At 41.1% G+C, this 9,502-nt stretch overlaps 1 pseudogene; it reads left to right on the top strand.

Annotated features, from left to right (window-relative positions):
• The first annotated feature begins 717 nt into the window (after nucleotides 1-717).
• LOC119231529 (ras and Rab interactor 2-like) lies at nucleotides 718-5,782 on the top strand (annotated as a pseudogene).
• Nucleotides 5,783-9,502: the final 3,720 nt, after the last annotated feature.

The raw sequence follows: 9,502 nt of genomic DNA, 5'->3' as shown, positions 1-9,502 counted from the left end.
GAAGCTAGAAGAACACCAAATTACAACAATGAGTGGAGAACCACAGCAAGACATAATAGTGAAGCTTCCAAAAGTCCAAGACAAAGAAAAAATAATAAAGCTGATGAGGGGGATGAAACAGATAACTTATAAAGGAAAACCTATTAGGCTAACATCAAACTTCTCTGAAGAAACACTATGGACAAGAAGAGAATGGAGCAATATATTAAAAAAACTCCAAAATAAAAAATGCCAGCCGAGAATACTTGTGAAACTCTCCTTCCTATATGAAAGTAAAATAAGGACAGTCCAGACAAAATTTTTGATTAGATAAAACACAATATAAGTTATCTGAGGGTATTCATTCCCAGAGACTCACCTGTGACCAACACTTCAAAAAGTGCGTCATCATAGTATGAAGCACTTTCAAAGAAACACCTATACTCCCCAGCATCAAAAGGGCGGATGGATTTAATCTTCAGGACTGCTTGCCCTGTGGTGATATTCTCCATCACAAACTCTGTTCTTTCTTGGTACTCTGGCATCTGCTGCTCCATCACAAATTCTGTTCTTTCTTGGTTCTCTGGCATCTGCTGCTCTGTATAATCCTGGAAAGGACCATAATGATGCACCAGACCTGAAGAATGGTTTCGGTACCATCTCACCTCCATGTCCTTCGCATTCATCATTGGTTCAAGGTGGCAGGACAACAGAGCTTCTTTCCCGACTAAGGCAAGGATGGGTACTTTTGGTCCTATCACAGTGAATTGCCCTGGAAGCATTAAGGAAAGGATGGAATCATCAGTGAGACTGTGGCAGGCATGGTTGTGACCTCCTGAGAAAGAAAATAGACCAGTTCAACTAGCAAAGTGAGGTCAACTAGTGAGTAGATCTAAAATAAGGATATCCAAATATAGTGGTAGCATAAAAGGTAATGACAGAACATGTCAGTGTACAACAGTGATATGCTCTTATCAAAATTTGTGTTTTCTCATTTGCCAAGGATAGGAGTTCAAATTTATACATTATCACTTAAGTCTTAAAAACTTCATGTTTTATAGAGTGTTATCCCTATTTGCAAATGAAGAAATTGAGTCTGTGAGTGATTAAAAATTGAGTCAGTGATTAATGAATTGAGTCAGTGATAATTTGCCCCCAAATTCTAAGGCACAAATTGAGAATTCTAATACCAACAGTGTAGTGCCAGGCAGACACAGAGCAGGGTCTCTATGATCCTAGCAGACAGGGAAAGGAGAGTTCTGGAGCCCTCGGTGGCTTTTCAGGCTTTTATTGGGCTTTTTACAAGATAGGGGGCCCCCGGGGAATCTTCACTCTTTCTGGGCTCTCTGGCATTCTCATTTGTCTCTTATTCCCTTGCTGCTTCTCGTTCACCTTCTATTCTGCTACTCTTGTTCTCTTGCTCTCTTCTGCTGGTTCTGTTCCGCTGGCGTCCCCATGACACCACCCTTATAAGCCCAGTCTCAGCCCAGGTGTACCCACCTATGCAGGCTCACACCCTACTCCAGGTGCCCGCCATCAGGCATGCATGTAAGACTGCAGAGATCCATCATTAATGCAAATGGCAGGAGGGTGGAAAAGCCTGATAATTTTTCACTTACCCTACAAACAGCCAACATTTCCTTATTTTACATGTGTTACCCAATATAATGGGAAATCATTATACTATGTTCCCATTTTAGAAAATAAGTGTAAGAGCATATGTCAGTGTAAATACATGAAAACATTACTATAGATTCTGAGAATAAGCAATGTGAATAATGAAGTAGCAACCACAAATATAAAAAGAATTTTGCCCTTTTAGATCTTTTTTTTTCAAAAGATTTATTTATTCATTTATCCATAGAAGAGCTGGGTTATAGGCCAGAGGTTTGGGCGGGGGGAACAGTTTAGAGGATTCATCAGAGACAGAGTGGGGAGCAGAAGAGGTAGAACTACTGAAATACACTTCTAAGGGGAACAGGAGGTGAAAGAGGAGCGGTCTGCTCCACCATATGTGGGTTAGCTCCCTGGATGGGGATCTAACTTAGGCAGCAGAGGGCCATTGCAGCAGTAGCACTGAGACTTAACTGTCAAGTAAGATAAGCCTCTTGCTGGCTTTACAACTTAGAACTGTCGATCTTAAGAGGGCGTAGCAGCTGGAAGGGACAGTGCAGGATCTCTATGACCCGAGAACATGGAGTAAAGGAGGAGTCCTGGAGCTCTCAGTGGCTTTTTCAGGCTTTTATTGGGATTTTACTGGGTACACAGCAGGCAGGGGTGCCGGGGGGCCAGGAGGCTGGCAGGCCTCTCCGCCCCCAGCACATCTTCACTCTTTCTGGGCTCTCCGGCGTTCTCTGCTTCTCTGCTCCTTTTGCTCTTTTGTTTTCTTTTGCTCTCTGTTCTCCTGGTGTCCCTGTGATGCCGCCCTTATAAGCTCAGTCTCTCAGCCCAGGTGTACCCACTTACTCATGCCCACACCCCACTCCAGGTGCCCTCCATCAGGCATGCATTCAGTACCGCAGGGATCCATCATCAATCCTAATGGTGGGAGGGCAGAAAAGCCTAATACTCTTTCATTTACCCTACAGAGGGTGAATCAACCAGTCTGAAAAATAAGCATCTAAGATGATAGCACCCCTTCTCTCTGTCTCTGGGTATGTTTAATCTGGGAATGCTCTGGCTCCAGGTTGTAGTTGCCTGCTTGTCATAGGGAAGGGGAGGTTACTGAACACAAAGTAGCAGAAGAGAACTTCAATGACTCATGATATTTTTTTTTAAAGAAAATTTTTTTAAAGATATATTTATTTATACAAGAGCTGGGGTATAGTTCAGAGGTGTGGGAGGGTGAGAGGATTCACCAGAGACAGAGTGGGGAGCAGAACAGGCAGATGGACCAAAAACACTGCTGAGGGGAGGAGCAGGCGAGACAGGGGAGGTCTGCCACACCATGTGGGTATTCCCCTGGCCGGCTGGGAATCGAACCAGCGCTGCAGACCCTGTGGACAGCTTCACAGCGCTGTGCTCAACCCATTGCACCACCAGGGAGGCCCTGACTCATTATATTTTAAGGAAAGGAAAAGATGAATAACTTATTTGGGAGAAGACGATTATAGCACATATAGCAGGCAAAGGGTATTTGGCGCGGGCCATGCTACTCATGCTGTCTGACAGGGTCCGGGCATGAGGGAAAACTCCTGAAAAGTCAGGAAACTCATGCTGTCTGACAAGGTCCGGGCATGAGGAAAGTTTCTGAAAAGTCAGAAAACTCCACAGCTGGTTCCTGCTACTTCCTTTCATTTGTTTGTGGCAGTTATTGAAACCATGGAAATTTTCTATAAGCTTTAGAATAACACAATGAGTGTTGGCATTAGTGCCAGTAATGCGCACTTCAGTAGTTTGAGAAAAGTACCTTCCAACATGATTGACAATTAAACGTTTTCCAATAATTCTCCACGTCCTCCAATTTGTAATTCAGTTACCATGAGTAACATTGCATTTTCTAACAAACCACACTTGATAGAAGTGATGGAACTGAGCCCAGCAAATGTCCCCCACAAGAGAAGGCCCTGAGTTGCCTCGGGAGGTGAAATGGTCTGAGAGAAACACAACACATATTGTTCCCATGGCACCAGGACCCCTTGGTTCTATGTAGGAAATAGAAGGACCCCCTCGATTTTACAATGCCTGCTTAGCTTTGTTTTAGTTACCTAGCTGAAACGTATAAATCACATTGCGTATAGCACCTGTTTCTATTTTCTGACTAACATACATCACCTAGGGAAATATGTAACCAAGTTAATGTAACCAAGTGACCAAGTTAATCATAGACTAGGAAAATTAAAAAAAAAAGAAGACTGTGCATTGTTAATGATCATTAATAATTTCTGAAACAATGTAAAAGTAAAATCAATCATGATTGCATGATGTAATGATCAAATAACAATTTCTGATGTATAAATAAAGCTCTGCTGAGGTTATCAGTGAGAGATGTCTGCACCCTGATCAAGTGTCAGTGTCTCCTCACTACCTCATCTACCTCATCTCCCCCCTCCCCTCATCCCTCCACTTCACTGATGCCATCTCGTCCTTGCGGAAACCAGTCCCGGTAGGAGATGGACTCTGGCAGGTATTGTCAAAAACATTCATGCTTTTAAAAGCCTACAAGTAAATCAGAAAACAGAAGCAATTCAATGAAAAAAAGGCATAAAGAAACATAACATAAAAGGACACCAAAACATAAAAGAGGAAAAGGACATCAGTAATTAGAGAAATGCAATGTGTCACTTTACATACATCTGTCTGGCTCCTGCCCCCTCCAAAAAAAAAATAAAAATAGATAATGAATAGCACCTGTTTGCAGTGATATGGAGCAATTGGCATAGTTCTAACAACAATTCTAGCAATATGGATTGATGTTTTGCTCTGGAAAGGCTTAGAATAGTTCCAAGTTTTCTAAACTTTAGTGTTTAAAAGAAAAAAGGCAACAAAGGCCCAAAATAGAGTCATTCTGGCAAAGACCCTCCAAGACTTAATGTGTAACCTAACTTCAGTTTCAGCCTCTCCCAAAGTGGCAATATAAACTAAGCAGTATGAAGTTTCCTGATCAGCACTATTAAGGAAACTGCTTGATGGGCTCTCCCTGCCTTTCCCTAAGGAAACCTGCTTGAAGTAATCCTTCTTTTCTTTTGCTAAAAACCTTGTTCCAGTGCACCTACTTCAGCTGCCTGGTGCAGGGCTATATGAATTTCCTGCAGGAGAACAAGGAGTGCCATGTGTCCAGCTTCAGTATGCTCAGACTATCCAGGAGTTCATGACCCAGGTGAAGAACTATCTGTCTCAGAGTTCAGAGCTGGACCTTCCCATTGAGTCTCTCATCCCCGAGGATCAAATAGATGTGCTGTTGGAGAAGGCCTTGCACAAGTGCATCTTGAAGCCCCTGAAGGGGCATGTGAAGGCCATGCTGAAGGATTTCCATGTGGCTGATGGCTCCTGGAAACAACTCAAGGAGAACCTGCAGCTTGTGTGGCAGAGAAACCTACAAGAGCCGGGGGTCTTTGCCCCAACCTCTGATGTTGTGGATGTGGAGAAAATCAAAGTTAAGTTCATGACCATGCAAATGTATTCTCCAAAAAAGAGTCACTGCTGTTGAGGGTCTGCAAGCTTATTTACACTGTCATGGAGAAAAACTCAGGGAGGATGTATGGAGCTGATGATTTCTTGCCAGTCCTGACCTATGTCATAGCTCAGTGTGACATGCTTGAACTGGACACTGAAATCGAGTACATGAGGGAGCTCCTAGACCCATCACTGTTACACGGAAAAGGAGGCTATTACTGGACAAGCACACTCTCTCTGATAAAGAACTTTAAAGAAGAAGAAGCAGCGAGACTGCTCAGCTTGGAGGCCAGAGACACCCCAAGACAGTGGCACAAGCAGAGAACCACCAACCGCACCATCCCTTCAGTGGACGACTTTCAGAAGTAACTTTGCATTGTATTCCAGCAGGTTAACAGTGGCTGCACAGGAAATACCCTCCTCGTGAGGCCTTACGTCACCACCGAGGACGTGTGTCAGCTATGTGCCCAAAAGTTTTAGGTGAGGGACCCTGAGAAGTGCAGCCTCTTCCTCTTTGTTGATGAAACGTGGCAGCAGCTGGCAGAGGACACTTATCGCCTGCCCCCAAATCAAGGCTGAGCTGCACAGCCGACAATAACCATACAGCTTCCATTTTGTCTACAAGCGCATCAAGAATGATCCTTATGCTGTCATCTTCCAGAACGGGGAAGACCTCACCACCTCATAGAAGACGCATGGGACTTCCCAGAAGCGCATCTCAAGGGAGGGGTTAGGAACTTTGCCTCCCAGCTTCCACTTATTTGTGCTTGAAACGAAGTCACCTCCTTGGGGACTCCTCAGTTCAGCGACTAAGCCATCCTCAGGCCCACTTGGTCAAGGGCATCTTGGTCATATCATCTCAGCAAGGTGGCTGAAGTTTAGGACATGGTAGGATTCTCCTTCAGCGATGGAGATTGCATTTGATGATTCAAATGTCGGGAGGTTTTTGCTACCCACCCCCCTCCCAGGCAGGTTCTAGGTTGGCTCACCTACATGAATAAGTGCTGAATAAACATTTAAGGTACAAGGTGTCCTCTTGAATTCAACAGCAGGTGTTGTTTGACAAAACAATCTGATGCAGTGTGTCAGGTCCTTCTCACCTCCATCTTCCTCTCTTTCTTTCTTTCTTTCTTTCTTTCTTTCTTTCTTTCTTTCTTTCTTTCTTCTTCTTTCTTTCTTTCTTTCTTTCTTTCTTTCTTTCTTTCTTTCTTTCTTTCTTTCTTTCTTTCTTTCTTTCTTTCTTTCTTTCTTTCTTTCTTTCTTTCTTTCTTTCTTTCTTTCTTTCTTTCTTTCTTTCTTTCTTTCTTTCTTTCTTTCCTTTCCTTCCTTCCTTCCTTCCTTCCTTCCTTCCTTCCTTCCTTCCCTTCCTTCCTTCCTTCCTTCCTTCCTTCCTTCCTTCCTTCCTTCCTTCCTTCCTTCCTTCCTTCCTTCCTTCCTTCCTTCCTTCCTTCCTTCCTTTTTTACAAAGAGCCTTTGTGTTTTTATGTATTTCATAGAAATGTTTATAGCAGTTGCAGGTAAACTGTGAGGATTGGTTTTTAAAATATTTTTGTAGTTTTAAAATACTCCATAATTCTGCATGTGATTTTAACATTTAATATTCAAAAAGAAATCTCTTGATGGATTTGAGAGTATTGCATTTTAAAAGTCTCTCTTCCGTAATTGCATTTTTGGCAACTTTGTGGGGAGAGATTGCTGGATTTCTTAAAGCAACTGACACTTGCCACAGAACGCCTTTGGGCCTCTGATATGCCATTACCTTGTTCACACGCGGTGATATTGTATTTTTTCATGTTTTAATCAAGCGATGTTGAGAACCGAGAGAGAAATGAATGTAAAGAAAGGTCGAGCGAGAAATACATATTCTAACAAAAGACTAAGGAGTATAGTCTGCTGGTTCAGGCTTCTGGAAGGACTCCGGAAAAGGAGATAGAAGGAAGCACCTATTCTGAAAATACTGTAAATAATGCACTGAGATTTGGCAAAATCTATCACTTGTTATTTGCTTTTGGAAACAGTTTTCAAACCCCACAAGAAAAAATAAAGACAGTGTTTTTTTCCCACTTTTCCACCTACATCAAAACTAAAAGCATCAACTTATTTGGGGTAAAAATCAATTAACAGGTAATGTAGCTTTCATTGATTTAAATCAGATGCTGTTTGGAAATGAGTTTGCAAATACACCAAAAAGTGCATCTGTATTATAAGAATGTATGGTGAAGTTAAATTTATGTTTCATAAGATCTGTCTGGGTGTGCACCAAGTGTGAGGGTCTTGTATCAATGTAACACAGGTTGTGTCAAAAGCAACCTGTTATTGTACTATGTGAAGAAACATAGTCATCTGATTTGGTTGGCTTTGTATTCTGTATCTTCTCTAGCTTTTGCTGTCCATCTAGAACCCTCAGCATACTCTGTATGCCCAGAGTACATTTCAAAACCATGAATTAAAACTCATTAAATAATTGTTAAATCCTGCAGCTAGAAAATTGGGATATTTAAATAAACATTTTCCTCAACTAATCAAACTGTCCTATCACTGAAGTGTCTCAACAGTTTAGGACTCTACCACATTCATTTTTTATATGCTATTTCTCCCTCATTCCTACCAATCCAGAATGATACACTAAGAGCTGATTAGACATATATCAGGCAAAAATACACTAATGACCAGTTGGGTCATTATGTATCTACAACCATAGGCTTAATCACTGTGATACACTTAATCTATTTTTTTTTTTACAAGCCCCCTGTGGTATATATACCAAATATATATATGCATTTGGTCTTTGACCACTTTTCCTGACACAGAGGTGCTAAACCTTTGGAGTTTCCTGAGTGATAGTAGTGCAGTTTATCATTGATAAAGAGTTCCTTTAGACCACACCTAATTTTATAATATTGTGTTGACTCAAGTTATGTTCTCTGGAATGCTTTCACTGGGGGCTAATCATCAGAGGAACCAACCATGAGATTAAAGGAATAGAAACTTTTGCTCCAACCCCAAAATATCTGGGGAATAGGGGAATTTTCAATCACCAAAGGCCAATGATTTAATCTAACAGGTTTATGTACTGAAATTGAAATTTGCATTTAAAACTCAAGCAATGAGGTAAAGAAAAGTTCCGGGTGGGTGAACATGTCAATATGACCTGAAGATTTTGCATGCAGATTCCAAAAAGGGAAAGCATGGATGTTCTGCTTCCTATCTATCAACTTGTATTATATGTGTCTTCTATAAGACACATAATCGGCACATTTCTGAGTTCTATGACTCATTCTAGAGTATTATCATCTTGAGGGGGGTTAACTGAAATCATTGTATTTATAGGAGCCAGGCAGAAATTGAGGTAATTTTTGGACTCCGTTTATGGATGGCTCTGAAATAGGGACAGTTAGACTAAGCGCTTAACTCATGAGTCTGTGCTAACTCTAAGTAGTGTTTGTCAGAATTAAATTGAGTTGTCAAATACCCAGCTGGTGAGGTTGGATAATGACAAAATAGTGTCCCAGTAACCTACAGAAAATACAGAAGCAATTGTGCCAATTTTTTATGCCTTATAAGTTTCAACTTGCTGTAATGTAAAATTAAGCATCATGTTTAACCAAGTAACCTGACCACTATGGGAAGAAAAAATAAAAAAGTGGAAATGTCCACCAAAAAATCTCAAAAAAAAGGTGCTAAAATTTATTTAATGATTTACCAATATTGAAGCCATAAAGCAACTGTATTTGCTTGGAGTTACATTGCATATATTGCAATCAAGAGTATTTGAAAAATATTTTATAGGTATTATAATCTGCGATACACATGAGTAGACTGACACAGTTGTCAGAACCTGATGATGCAGAGGGAAACAGCTGAGTTTAAAAACAAAAAGAAATTCAGATAATTTTGGTATAACACTATCCGTCATTCCCTGACAAGCAAGAAAAGAGTGTTTACGGAATGTATCACTTCCCTAATGTTCTGAATACCTGTTCATTAGAATTGAAATGATGAGAGGTAAGAGGGATCAAAGAACACCCATCCTATGCTCAATGACTTTCACAGATTGAGTTAATTGACAAACTTTTCCCCTGCATAATAAGGGAGGAGCTACTATCCTGACTTCTGAGCAATGCTAGAAACTATTAGACATAACCTTCTTTAAATCACCCCTGATGATAAGAGAGGCAATTAGATATAACCTCCTCCTTCTTGTTTTCAAGTGAAATACTAAGGGTGGCCCTTCCTTCTACCATACTCTCCTGCAAACTGAATCCAGTATTTAACTGGTAACTACAGAAAAATACTGCAAGTCAAATGCCCCTTGCTTTAGAGGATTCCATTTTCAGAAATGGCCCTGAATATCACAGGAGGTGAGATGATAACAGCAAAGGAAGTTCAGGGCATTTCCAGTGATGTC

The sequence above is a fragment of the Talpa occidentalis genome, unplaced genomic scaffold, assembly GCF_014898055.3.
Source record: "Talpa occidentalis isolate TD23 unplaced genomic scaffold, MPIMG_talOcc4v2.1 talOcc4.7, whole genome shotgun sequence".
In the NCBI taxonomy this organism is placed as follows: domain Eukaryota; kingdom Metazoa; phylum Chordata; class Mammalia; order Eulipotyphla; family Talpidae; genus Talpa; species Talpa occidentalis.
The sequence above is the reverse complement of the archived record's forward strand: the minus strand, read 5'-3'. Positions and strand labels throughout refer to the sequence as shown.